Below are 14907 nucleotides of genomic sequence, written 5' to 3' on the forward strand. Positions count from 1 at the left end.
ATCTTTTTTGTTTTGAAAAGAGTCTTAAATTACCCACAATTACCCACAATTCTTTGCACTTAGTACAACTTAGCATAGTCGGTGTCTTAACTGTATAGTGCAACAGTATTATTTAGACGTCTATGTCAAGTCCGACTATATCCTACAGATAGACTATAGTCACAGTCTATCTTTGTGAAACCGGCCCCTGGCCTCCTCACTTCGAATCCTCCGCTAGAGGACGTCAAGTGGGCGTGGCCTATGCAGTGGGCGTGGCTGGGGTGACGTAATGGCTCCGCCCCTGTCTAAAGGTGCTGCTATCTGTGGCTAAGGTAGTTATTGCAGCTTAAGTGTTCGATCCTGCTTCCTAGTGGCTATGTGAGGGTAATGCAGCTTGTGTGTTTGAATCTGCTTCCTAGAGGCTATGTGGAGGCAGCTTATGTTCTTAAAATACGTAACAATCCCTCCTTGGTTATCTCAGATGACCATACAATAATATTTTAAATCATAAACACCATTTACCACACCGAAAACATAGTCCAAGTAGGATAAATCATCAACACCACCAACCGAGTGGGAAAACTCCATAATAGAGATAAAACCACCACGGATTACCATAACACTGAAACGGCATTTGCCTTGATGGGTCTCATAGGTAATACAAGTCATATTATCAATACAACAATGAACGGGTCAATGACAAATAAGCCTTCAAAAAGTATTCATTTAAAAAAATCTGTAAAAATGGACAGAATACATTTATTTGAAGTTGGAAGAGTGTGTTTAAACAAGTCTTAATGGTTGCACAACATTTACAAGGTTTAAATACAGTTTTAGACTGTATTTGCAATTTCACCAACAAAGAAATGTCAGGTGGTACAACCAAAAGTTTCTTGAAAAAAAACTCACTTCCTTTTTTTTTTTTAAAGTAATTATTTTAGTAAGTATACCTGAAAGTGTCTACAGTGCCAAACACATTATTATTTTGTAGTTGAGCTGGGTATTAAAAGTAACTTATGGATTCTTAATTGTAGGGAGTGGGTATTTTGGGTTTCCAACATCAAACTTTAGATTTAAAATGTGAATAAATACTTTACACATTTAAAAAGTATATTGTTGCATAGAATGATTATTTACATCACAATATCCAAACATTTGTTCACTTGAATCTCCCATTGCTTTGTTTGAATTAGTGTTTTACCTGGTTGCACCACCTGATGATGCGGTTGCGCCGCCTGACACGATTCACAATAACAACACATATGTTGAATAATTTCATTTTTATTTCACAGAATGAAAGAATCTCAGGTGTCTTGGGTCTATTCAAGTATTAATTGGTAAAGATAAAAACTTGTCATCATTCTAATTAAGAAAATCGTACTAAACGGATCAGAAACAACATTGTTTGGGCAACATTACATTACAAAATAACACTTAATATTAATTAGAAACTGGATAGGCTTGAATGAAGCACTAATTGGTACGGATAAGAACTGCTTATTTCATTTAAGTAAACCGTACTAAACTGATCAGAAACACGTTGTTTGAGCAACATTACATGACAAAAATTACACTTAATTTGGTAGAAACGGAATAGGCTCCAATTAAGGGAATTCATTCATTTTAGGCGGCCCTACTAAAGCAGTCCCAGTCTGCATTGTTAAGGCGCGTGTGCCTTGAATTAAGTGGCTCTGGTTCGGATATTATCTTTAGAACATCAGTGTGGTAATAAAAGGTAACATCTGCAGGATGGGGCCAAGTGAAAGCATTCTTTGAGCCTAACTGCTGCATGCAGCTGACCTCTAGCTCCTCATCAAACACCTGAAGAACCTGCCCCACAAATGGCTGTTCCTCATACCTTACTATGACAAATTTTCCAGTAAGATCCTGTTGAACATTCACACTTGCCTCGGCACTACTTGTTCGAAAGCTTATCATGGTGGTTTTGTTGCATTGGCAGATGTCAGGCCTGCTACAGAAACAGGACAGCTCTCGATGCAGAATTGTCCCTGGTTCAGTTGACAGGATCTGGTGCATGCCCATAGTTTCCTTTACCAGGGGCACCACTTCAGGGACAGACTCATCATACTTCCTGATGTCCTCCTCACACACCCAGAAAAACTTAATTTTACTTGATGCCTGTCTCTCCTTCAAAAATCGGTAGAACTCCTTTGGGGTTTGAATGTCTACTCCCATGTTGACAGAAGAGTCAGCCATCCTTTTGACAGCACCCCCAACACCATCTGGTGCACCTTTCCCGTGAGACTTCTCAGAGAAGTTCCAAGTGACCTGCTTGAATCCTGAAAGGAAGGGGATGGTGCTCAGCAGGTAAAAGTTATTTTTATTACGGTACTGGGTGACCGGTCCGTCGCTCATCACGTGGAGAGTAGTAGGACGTGGGTTCCGATTGTCAAGAACATCTTTAATCACAGGCTCAAGGTGGGCCCACACAGCTCTCTCATCATGCCGGAGGGACCCAGAGATTGTGGCAAAGGATTGCACTCCATCTGAGGAGTAGGCAACACAGGAGTGTACAGTGGCCTGCCTTCTGTTTCCTCCAAAGTGGAAAGCCTGCACTTCCCTGTTGAGTTTGCAGCCGAAATTTTCTGCAAAATCAACATGCACAACTATCTCATCATCTTTAAGGCTGTCTTTTAATGCCCTGTACTCTTTGGCCTGGTGGAGCCAATTAAAATGGTGCTTTGCAAGGCCATCAAGCTTTCGGTTGAAAAGCTCCAACATTTCAGATGATGTACCATTTTGTGTCTCCTTCACAAAGTTCATGAATGTCCTTTGCTCCTCTGTGACTGGTTTTCTCACCCACTGAGACCACACCACCGTCTCCTCTGTCTGGGGTTGTGAAACTTCAACCTCATTGTAGCAGCATTTTGCACAGATTCTGTACATACAGGCCATGTTGTCTGGATTGCAAACAATTGCAGACAGCAGCTCAGAAACACTGGATGTTTTCAGAAGACCTTTCTGCTGCAGTTTTTCAGACAGGAGTTTCACATTTTCATGGTCCATGCAGGCACATGTGTTCCTGTCAGATGCTTTTGGCCGAGTCACATAGAAAGGACAATATCTGACAAATTGTCTGGAAGAGAGCATGCGTTGCCTCTCCATTTCAGAATTATATGAGATATGGAGTTCTGCTAGGGGTTTAACAAGAACACGCCTCTGCTGTTTGTTTTTGTTCTTTGTTACTGTATCTTTTTTCCCTGGCAGTAAGCGACTGTTCTCATCACGACAGAGGAACTCAACTACTGTTTCTTTCCTTTCTAAAGCCAGTTTTTTTGCACCAGTGACTCTGGTGTAAAATTCAAGATTTCCTCCATAGCCCTTTTCCTTTCCCTGTACTTTCTCTGATCTTTCTTCCACTGTTTCCTCACTTTATCCTGTTCTGCTTTGGACAGCTGGCTGATTGGGGGCTTCACACATTTCCCCTCTCTCTTCCTATTTTGATAGCTATAAAAACAAACACTAAGGTTAACTGAAATGTTATAATTTGATGTCTGACTGACTGCTGTACAAAATAACAACTACACAAAAACTGTGGCTTATCTACTTACCTTTCTTTCCTTTTTGCAAGATATCTTTCTCTTGCAGCTGAATCATTTTTAATGTGCTGCCTGTAGCGTGCTGCTTTTTCTTTGCTAGATAGTGGCATCTAAAATGTAATAATATAAATATATTTAATGTATATAGTTACTATTAATGTACAATTAATTAATCTTTTTAAAACTATACAATAGTATATATCAGGTTAGCATGTTTATTTCATCAAGAAAATACATTTCTTCTGGTTGCGCCACCTGATTTACTGGTTGCGCCGCCCTGACATTTGCTACTAATTCCCAATTATTCAGGCATCTACTTGGACATCTATGTAACCTTTTGACTTTGCTAGCTAGTTCATTCATTCATTTTTACATTCAAATCAAGTATTTTAGATTAAAATACATTTTTCATAGTTTTACATTGGATGTACCACCTGACATGTTAAACTGTACAAGTCTAACTATGAACAGAAAGTAGCTATTTTTATCAATATTAGAGAGAGATTTACAAACCTTTCACTCATCAGTAGAGGTCAGTTGGGGTCCTTTTGATGATGCAATATCCTGTTTACTCATCTCTCTTCCATTTCAAAATAAAAGCTGTATGAATGCGGTTGCGCCGCCCTGACATTTCAGATATGCATGTCTGCATGTCACGTCATGTCACGTAAAATCTGCATGTCACGTCATTGACCCGAACATATATCCTGGTTATCATACAATCATATGGTCAAACAGCACACAAACAAAAGTATCCATAGAAATCCTAAGCTAATACTTTTTGGTTATGTGCAACAAGGTCATAACATTTTCAACATGTGCAAAAGTAAAGTACAAAATTAGTAGTCATAATAAAAATTTAAAAAATTCAAGATTATTGATAGGCTAGCATGGATTTGGGTGGTTCAGGTGATCTTCGTGTATTGGTGCGCTGTTGCATGTGGGTGGTTTTGGACGTTGTTATTATCGCAGCCATTGTTTCTTCTGTCGCCGTCGGGGCCTGTAATTCATGAACCCAAGACTCGTCCCTCCTTGTCAAGGGCTCAGCTCACAGAGAGGTTACTTTCACATCATGGGAGCCTCCTTCAGGCGTTCAATCGTCGTCGTGTCAGCAACAGGAAGCCTGTAAACAACCGTCTCAAAGAAGATCAACAGTACCATTATCAATGCAGCGATACAGAAATAACTGGTTGCACTCGCAACCAAGCAACACTACACAATAACAAACATAGCCTTGTATGGTTGTTTAAAAATTAGTTAATCAAGTAAATCCGGGATATTGATTATCTTATATACAGGCGCTACTACTAGAATAGTATAGGTGTTGACTATTCTACATATTTCAGCTGGATAGGGTCGGGCCCCTCAGGTGATGTCTCGTCCACTTTCATCGGATCATATCTGATCCCCATGTAAGCCTGAATGGCACTTGGCGCTTCTGTAGCGCTCACTGCTGTGGTGATCAGCAGATGCAGTAGCCCTCGTGCACAGGGAATACAACGGCAGCCGGTGACAATTAACACGGTCTCTGCCATTATTCCCACGACGGGCACTTACTGGAGCATGCCTTTCCACCTCTCAAACATATTCTCCATCCATCCTGTGAAAGGGTCATTAATGCCGGAGTTCTCTGCCAATTCGAACCTGAGGGATTGTAATCATGCCAGCGCCCTGGTCACCAACCCATCCGGAGCTGTGTTATTGGGGATAAAAGTACAACATGTTCATGTTGTGCCTATCATCGCATACACCCCTCCTTGCTCTGTCGATAACATATCCATACCTTATATATTCCTTTAACCTTATTCGTGGAAAACTGTACGAACTGTTGCTGATTATGATTTATCCAAACAATATTTTTTCTAATGGTGGACAACCAAAACAGAACCGATTCAAATCCTGCCGTTATTTGATTTCCTCATGTGACTGTTACTCCTTGCTCGGCGGACGTAGTTTGTAGGCTCCGGGTGTGTCTGCATCTGGTTCTGGAACTTTTGTTTCTATTGTAGAAATACAAACTCATGTACAGCAGTTAGTTGTTAAAAAGCATATTTCCTTTAATTCTAATTTTAATTGTTTTACAGTATCTACTTTGATTTAATTTCACACTACATCCCTCCTTGCGCATTGCTTCAGCCATGCGCATTGAATGACAACCAAACCTAACAACGCCGTAGTGCAACCAAGTTGAAGTTCCTTTCCTTAATCATCTGTATATAAACCAATCTATTGTGAAGAGAAATGAAAACCAGTATACAAAACCAAAGGTCGATATTGGTGGGTCTATGCAGCCGTCTTGAGACCACACTGTTCTCAAATGCACTAAACCGTAAACGATACATGAGTCAGTATACCTATGTGTCGCAACTTATCAGAATTAAAAAAATATCATACTATGAAACGCTGACGTTGTATCAAAACGTTACAGCAGCAGCAGTGGCATTTGAAAGGTGAGCCCACTACTTCTGAATCTAAATTGAGAACCCTAGCATATAGGTTTCCTTCCCAGCAGATGTATCGCTAATCCATTTCTTATCTATAACCAAAAAGATGTAAAAGGGAAATAACAATGTTAAAATTTGCATGTTCAATATCACTTCTGTGTTAACCGTATCTCATAATAACAGTTACCTTCATCATACTACCCGATTGTCCTACACTAAATATTGGACGACCTAATTTTCATTTATTCAAGTCAAGTAAAGTTTATTTATATAGCACATTTTAAAACAACAGTAGTTGACCAAAGTGCTGTACACAAATACAATATAAAAAAACAAAACAAAGAACAGGAAGGCTTAAAATTGCATATTAGCAACCACAATGAATAAGATAAAATAAAATCTTAATCTGTATTAAAAGCCAATGTAAAAAAGTGAGTCTTCAGTGGCGTTTTGAACTGGTCTATAAACTGGGCAGATCGCAAACTCAGGGGGAGACTATTCCAAAGATTAGGAGCGGCCACAGCGAAGGCTCTGTCGCCTTTTGTTTATTGTCTGCACCTATAGGTACATCCAGCAGCACCTGCTGAGCTGACCGAATTTCTCTAGATGGAGCATGGATACAGACCAGCTCTGACAAATATTTAGGTGCCAGCCCATGTAGAGATTTAAAAGTAAACAACAGGATTTTGAATTTAATTCTAAAAACCACAGGAAGCCAGTGGAGAGAGACCAGGACAAGGGTAATGTGGTCATATCGCCTTTTTCCAGTGAGGAGACGTGCAGCAGCATTTTGGACCAGTTGTAGGCGACGGAGCAGACATTGGTCCACACCAAAGTATAGAGAATTACAGTAGTCTAGACGGGACATTATGAACAGGTGAATGACTCTTTCAAAGTCCTTTGGTGGGAGATACGGCTTTACTTTCGCTAGGAGTCGCAGCTGGAAGAAGCTTGTCTTCACGACTGAGCTTATTTGCTTGTTAAATTTAAAACCATTGTCGAAAATAACTCAGAGGTTTCTGACAGAAGGGCGGCTGTAGGAGGCAAGGGGACCAAGAACACTGTCGATGCCATCCAGCAGTTCGGATTTGCAAAAAACAATTATTTCGGTTTTATTATTGTTTAGTGATTGGAAGTTAAGTTCCAACCAGGTTTTCACATCTTTCAGACAGTTTGACAATGCATTTGTTGAGGCTTTGTTTGATTTTAACCGCAGGTAGATTTGTAGGTCATCTGCGAAGCAGTGGAACGCAATGTTGTGTTTTTTAAAAATGGAACCTAGGGGGAGCAGATATAGCGCAAAAAGAATTGGAGATAAAATAGAGCCTTGAGGGAACCCACAGACTAGTGGGGCTGCAGCTGAGGAGTACTGGCCTAGATGAACAGAGAAGGTTCTCTTTGACAGATATGACTTGAACCATTTTAGGACATTTCCAGTAATACCAACACAGAGTTCCAGGCGGGATAAAAGAATCTGGTGGTCGACTGTGTCAAAGGCAGCAGTCAAGTCTAAAAGCACGAGCGCAGCAGAGCTCCCGAATCAACAGTTAAAAGAAGATCATTAAAGATTTTTAAAAGTGCAGTTTCTGTGCTGTGGCGTGATTTAAAACCAGACTGAAACTTTTCTGTTATGTCATTAAGATCCAGGTGTAGCTGCAGTTGTTCTAAAACCACTTTTTCTAACACTTTAGAGAGGAAGGGAAGCTTAGAGATAGGCCTAAAGCTGGAGAGAACAGAGGGGTCGAGGTTGTGTTTTTTGATAATGGGCTGGACTATAGCATGTTTAAAAACAGATGGAACACAGCCTGAGGCAAGGCAGGTGTTTATTAACGTTAAAATGTATGGACCAACAGTGTTAGACACGTCTTTCAATAATCTGGCAGGAATACTGTCTAGCGGATATTGTGAAGGTCTCAATTTTGTAACCACCTGCGATAGCTCAGAGAGCGACAGTGGGTAGAACTGCTCGAAGACAGTAGGGCATACAGGAGATGCCGCTGGATCTACGGTGGACAGAGGAGGTGAAGACTTGATGGCAGAGATTTTATCGATAAAGAACGTAAGAAATTGTTCACATAAAGGGAGTGATGGCACAACAGCAGGAGAGTTGCAGGGATTAATGAGATTTTTTTTTAGTGCCAAAAAGAACCTGGGGCCTATGGCTGTTTTTGGACACAAGGTTGGATATGAATTGGGTTTTCGCAGATTTAACGGCTTTCTGGTATTTTGCTAAACCGTCTCTTAAAATCCCAAGTGAGACATAGAGTTTGTCCCTCTTCCATTTTCTCTCGGCACGCCTACATGTGCGTCTAAGAGTACGAGTGTAATCATTGAGCCACGGCTCAGTGACAGGTTTGGGGCGTCTATCTTAAAAGGTGCAATCAAGTACAGAATATTAGAGCAGGTAGAATTAAAAGAACTGAGTATCTCCTCCGCAGATGTATTTTCTAAGTCACTTGTGGGAGGCATAGAGTCAATAAAAGCGACGGAAAACTGTGACGCGGTCAACGGATTCAGCACGCGCAGGCGGCGCGCCGGGGCGCGCGTTGAAGCCTGAGCGCCAGGCAGAGTCAGAGTGAACATCACCGGTAAATGGTCTGAAATCGGCGCATCACAAATTTCACTAATACACACATTTAAGCCATGGGACAGAACAAGGTCTAGTGTATGACCCTTTTCATGCGTCGGGGCAGTAACGGACTGTGTGAGGTTAAAAGAGTCAATGAGATTCAAGAAGTCTTTAACTAAGGGCCGGGAGTCGCAACACACATGGATATTAAAGTCTCCTATGATTAATAAGCGATCTGTGTTCAAGACAATTTCCGCCCCAAAGTCATAAAAATCCTGGATAAAATCCTAAATTAAACTTTGGGGGACGGTAGATCACAGCACATAGAACAGGAGGTTGAACATGTATCTCGAAGAGTTGAAGTTCAAAGCTAGAGAAGCTGTTTGATGGAGTTTGGCGGCAGCGGAAGCTGGATTTAAAAACTGACGCCAGCCCTCCACCTTTCCCAGTAATCCGGGGGGTGTTAATGAAGGTACAGTCAGGCGGAAGAAGTTCAGCAAATGCTGTAAGCTCGCCAGCGCGAAGCCATGTCTCTGTCAAAAACATAAAATCTAAGTTCCTGGACGTGAAGAAATCATTTAAGATGAATGTTTTATTAGTTATTGATCTGGCATTGATAAGTGCCAATCGTAGAGTGAGCTCCGCGGTGGAAGATGTAGTGTGCTTGCGGGTCATTTTGATGGGCCGCAGCAGACTAGGATCCACTCCGCATCTTCCTCCCCTCCTAGTGTGCAGGCTAGATGTGCGAGGTGGATTGCAGGCGCTGTCGGTAATAATGGTCTGTCTAGGGAATGTGTCATTTGAAAACAGTCAACTATGAGGACCATTGTGTGGAGCAGATTGTACAGCATGCTGTATGTTTGCAGCTAGCACCGACCTGCCCAAAGTGTTTGGGTGGATTCCATCAGTGCTATAGAGAGAAGTGCGGTTCCAGAACAGATTGAAGTTATCGATAAAAGCGAAGTTATGAAATTTGCAAGTGGACTGGAGCCATGTATTGAGATTTAGGAGTCTGCTAAACCGCTCTGGGCGTTGGGACATGATTGGCAGGGGACCACTGATAAAAACAGACTTTCCGCAGCGTTTTAAGAAAGAGAAGAGGTCGTTAAAATCCTGCTTTGTCAGCTCGGTTTGTCGACGGCCCATATCATTGTAGCCTGTGTGGACTATCACTCGATGTATGGAGGACTGAAGGGAATGAATAAGCTCTGGAAGTTTGTCCAGGATGGATGTGACTTTGGCTCCAGGAAAGCAACGTGTAGTGGCATTGAAAAAACGGATATTCCTGGTGATGCTGTCACCCACTATCAAGGTGGTGGGGGAAACCAGAGGATGTGGTGAATGTAAAGGCTCACGGGTCTCCACCCGGCTGGGTGTGGGATCCACACTGCGGGACTGGGCGGACGAGTGGGGAGGAGAGCCAGCAGCGTCGGGACCAGGGGGGTGGGTCACCGCCAGGGCCGAAGGGGGATGTCTACCGGAGCGTCTCAGCATGGCCTCCTTTACGATCCTGCGGCGGGAGGCGGAGGTCTCCGTACGCGGTTCAGAGCGTAGAGTTGGACCCACATCTGTGTTACAGGTCTCCCCTGCACTGTTTGCCACCTGTGGCTGTAGAGTAGAGGCATCGACTGGCAGGAGTGTCGCCTTGGAGGGCCGCGTAGTGGTTGGAGAGGCTCAGGCGAGGAGGTGAAGCCCTGACCGGGCCTTTCTTTCGCCCTCGGACGACCACTTCTGTCCATGAGGGATGATGGTCGGGAGTGGAGTAGGAGGAAGGTCGAGGATGGGCAGAGGAGTCCCAGCTAACAGTGTCCTGGTTAGCTGCATTCAAGGAAGCGATCCTCTGGTTCTGGTCGGCAGCCAAGTCAATAAAGCTGGCCAACAGGGACTCTTTGCTTATCAGCTCGGCGGAGAACCTTCTGAAGTCCGCCTTCAGGTTAGTAATCTTGTTATTTGCTATAGTAAGTCGTGAGTCTTCATCGTCTTTCATGGTGTTAAGTCAAAGGTAAGTCGTAATTCGTAATGCTAACAATGAGCTAATGCTACTGATATCGTAGGTGTGCGTAGCCGTAGCCTGTTGATGGAATTAATACAAAACCATAACATAAGCAAAAGTACACCGTTAAGGTTAGTGGTGGTTAAGGTTAGTGTTAGTTAAGGTTACCGACCTGATGCGCGTTTCTATTCCTGGGACCTACCTATTGCTCGCATTTGATGTTGTCCACACTTTGATTCACTCCTATGTACATCGCATACCACATCAAACGTGCATACGCCTTATTCTCTGCACAACATCCTATTGCGCTACCTTTTGCATACCACATCAAACGTGCATATGTCTTAGCAAAGTGAAGTAAAGTAAAACCCAATTTTATCTTTACTTATTTTATAGCTATACATGTCCCGGACACGTCCATTACTATTTCCAAAACAGTTTTTTTTAGCTACGCAGGTCCCAGACCTAACTATACCATTACATGAACAGTATTTATTATTATAATTATCTAGTTTTTTGTTGGTCAACATCAAATCGATACATTAATTCAACCTTCTGACTTACTGACTTACTTGATTTCTCCCCGTGTGAGCCTGTGATTGCCAACTCACCCGGGGCCTCCCCATGAGCCCCACCGTCACCACTCCCCATGTGAGCCCGTGATTGCCAACTCTCCCGGAGCCTCCCATTGAGCTCCACCGTCACCACTCCAGAACACTGCAGGAACGATAAGTCGGTTGACGCGCGGCTCGGAGGCTCCCAAGGAGTGCCACAATCCTACGTCTGACACCTGGTGCAGTTGACGTGTGGCTCGGGGGCTCCCAAGGAGTGCCACAATCCTACGTCTGACACCTGGTGAATTTTGAGCTAGGTCAATCAAAACTGTCTAAACTAGGTAGAATAAAGAGTCATCCAAACTTACAACAATTATGCACATCTGGCCCCAGTTTTTCAAAAGTAATCCAGTGGGATTTCGGATAACGGATTGGTTCAAATCTTGAAAATGGGTTGCTCAAAACTAAAGATGGATTCAGAAAGAAGATCAGATCACGTAATCCGATCTTACATTTGATCTGGATCAAACCTTCCTTTTGTGTTGTTCAAAACTTTGAAGTTGGTTTGGGATACATTTGATCGAAAAAAACAAGATTATCCTGATCCCACCAGAAGGGTGGATTCAGTTCAGAGTTTTTTAAACAAAATGAATGATGACAAAATCAGTTTTTTGGCAAATGATATACATTTATTCATATTTCGGATGAATTCAAATCATAAAAATGATAATCAAAATGATAATGATGAGTAAAAATAAAATAAAGAAAAGCTATGATACATTTGTACACAAAAATTGTACACAGTTATTCAAAGTTAAAAGTAGTTTCGTACCATTCCCTCTCTTATAGCATGTCCAGTGTGTCCCTCACTAGGTAGGACCATTCGTGGCTGTTCTGGGTCTACATCAGGCTCAGGTCCATCATGAGCGTCACTGGCATCGCAAGGGACATGACGCCTGGTGGCGATGTTATGCAGAACAATACAGGCCAGAATTATGTTGCATGCCACCTACAACTCGCAGGTAGTTACGACAGGCAAACCTTCTCTTCAGCACTCCATTTAAGCGCTCAATGGCACATCTTGTTTTGCAATGTGCAATGTTGAAGCGTGCTTGCTCATGTGTATTTGCAACCGGAAAAGGGGTCATTAGCCATGGTAGAAGTGGGTAAGCGCTGTCTCCCAAAATAATGCCATTTGGCCGGTTTGTTTGGAGCTCTCTGTATAGTGCACTCTGTCTTAGAATGCGTGCATCATGGACAGACCCTGGCCATTTCACAACACAGTTGGTGATGATGAGGTCGGCGTTGCCCACAAGTTCCTTCCGATTTACATACTCCCACTCCCTCTCACGAGGTGCTTGGATATGCACATGTGTACAATCGATAACTCCAATCGTGTTAGGCATGTTCCCCATGTGAAAAAACTTGTGCTTAGTCTGAGCAATCTGGTCATCCTTGGGAAAGGAAACAAATTGATTGATCAGACTGCCCAGTGCCATGGACACAACCTTCACCACATTACAGTGGATTTGTCCCCTCCCATATAGTCTCCTATTACTTGGTAGAAAGTCCCACATGCGTAAAAGCGCAGTGCAATTAAGCACTGTTCCTCCACGGACAAAGCATGACTCCTTCGGGTTTTGTGTTGGAGTGTTGGTCTAATCAGGTCTGAAATGTACTTGATGTCATCTCTCCCAAAGCGAAAACGTGCATACAGTTCATCTGAAGTGTATTGCTCAAGTGGTTTGGCACGCTCAGCGTACACCCTAGCAGGTTGCCTTCTCCTATGGTACCGATGAACAATACCCGCCATCTGGATGCCTCTGTAGGTTAAGAGAAATGTGTGCGAAACATGATGTGTTTAAGTGGTCAAACCATTTAACCAGCAACAAGCTAATTACTTGAAGCCTAATTGATCACAGGCCAAAGCAATAATGCCCAAGGCGTTAAGAGAAATGTGTGCGAAATCATGGAGACCAAGGAGAAATCATGGAGTCAAAAGGGCCGAATTTCACTGTGGCAGAAACGTACGCACTACTGGAGGGTGTTCGGGCCAATTTTGCCACAATAGTAGGTGGTTTCAGCTCGGCAAAGGGTGGGGAGGTCACCAAGAAAGGGAAAGAAACCATTTGGGAAGACATTACCAACCGAATCAATGCCTTGGGGTCTGGCCAAAAGAGGACCTTAAAACAAGTAACACTGCGCTGGAAAAACCTGCGGGCCAAGGCAACCAAGGACCTCAGTGAGGCAAAAAACCCTCGCACTGGTAACAAGCCATATAAAAGGGGTGAATACACTGATATGGTCCTCGATATCGTCGGAGGCGAAAAGTCAGAGGCTCTGCACGGTATAGAAGGTGTCGAAGGAAATGAAGAGGCCACAATGACAGAGGCTGGAGAATGTGAGCCGAACCCTCCTGCAGAGGAATTTGTCCTGGACCTTACTCCAGCGATTGAGGAGGACGATGGATCCCCCCTGACCATGGAGCCAGTTGTTTCTAGAGTTGCTAAAACAAAGCGTAAACGTTCCTCGGGCCAGGATGGTGACGCCTATGAGGTGCTTCTGCGAAAGGAAACTGAAAGAGCAGAAATTCAGATTCAACTGGCAAAAGAGAAACTCCTGCTAACCCAACTGCAGCAGACAAAAGTGAAAATGGAGATACAACTCCTAAAGGCAGAGGTGGAAAGAGCTGGGCTTTGTCCTGTAAATGATCCTAACATTTTTTGAATATTGGACAGTGCTATTTTTTGTTCCGTGGAGGAACAGTGCTTAATTGCGCTCGCACTTTTACGCATGTGGGACTTTCTACCAAGTCAGGAGACTATATGGGAGTGGACAAATCCACTGTGAGTAATCAGGTGAAGGTTGTGTCCATGGCACTGGGCAGTCTGATCAATCAATTTGTTTCCATTGGACAGTGCTAAAATTTGTTTATTACCAAAACTAAATAAGGAATGTAAATGTTTCAGTTCATTATAATTTTTCTGTTTCTTAAAATTAAAACAAACAATGGCTATTTGTGGCCACCTGTATTTTTCGGTGTACTTGTTGTTCTTTGCTAAGCCTGTAGGCTGCACTGTTGGTTCCATTCTAAAATTCGGTAATCGAGATTTGGTAATTCTGAAATTTGGGATTTGGATCACTTTGATCCTATCCAAAGTTTCTTTGAAAAACTGGCATAAAAGTAATCTGGATCAAGTGATCCTGGATAGCAAAACATGGGATTTCCAAATCCGGATCAATCCGGAGAATTGTGCGATTCGCTTTCTCAGCACACTTGAACGTGAAATGTCCTCAACAGTGTGTGTCAAGGGTTCATCTTGTTTTCTTAGAACATTAGAAGCATGCAAGTGCGTTCTATTCGACTGTCCGTGTGTTCGTCAAGTTAGTCAGTCACATCCCTTGCTTGAACAGGCAACTGCACTGACATAGCTAAAGGGCTACTCCGATTCATATCTGGCCTTTGACGGCCATCTACTGGTAACAACATGCAACAGCACAATAACAGCCACAGAGCCAGCGGCAACAGAAATACAGTAGAGGAGAAGAAATATAGGCCTTTTGCCTATCTGCATTTTCATTTTAAATATTTCAATTAGGAGGATGAACAGGCGAAAGATGTGTCCAGGAGTGAGGTGGACAGAGATATGGAGGAGGAAGAAGGAGAAGGCAGCCGAGAAGATGCAGGCCAGGATGAGAAAGATGATAGGAGTGAGAGTGCAGATAATTGTGCTGCTTCATCAGTTTACATTAAACCCAACCAACCAGACCCTAAATGCATTGTGAAGCAGTCTCTTCCTAAATACAC

The 14907-nt window shown here is 42.9% G+C and overlaps 1 protein-coding gene and 1 pseudogene across 1 annotated transcript in view; both read right to left on the minus strand.

Annotated features, from left to right (window-relative positions):
- Window positions 1-14907, minus strand: part of LOC130378559 (uncharacterized) — a 112977-nt gene that overhangs the window by 31228 nt on the left and 66842 nt on the right. The window lies entirely within an intron of this gene.
- On the minus strand, window positions 11510-13026 carry LOC130378562 (putative nuclease HARBI1; annotated as a pseudogene).

Source organism: Gadus chalcogrammus, unplaced genomic scaffold, assembly GCF_026213295.1.
Source record: "Gadus chalcogrammus isolate NIFS_2021 unplaced genomic scaffold, NIFS_Gcha_1.0 GACHA088, whole genome shotgun sequence".
NCBI lineage: Eukaryota > Metazoa > Chordata > Actinopteri > Gadiformes > Gadidae > Gadus > Gadus chalcogrammus.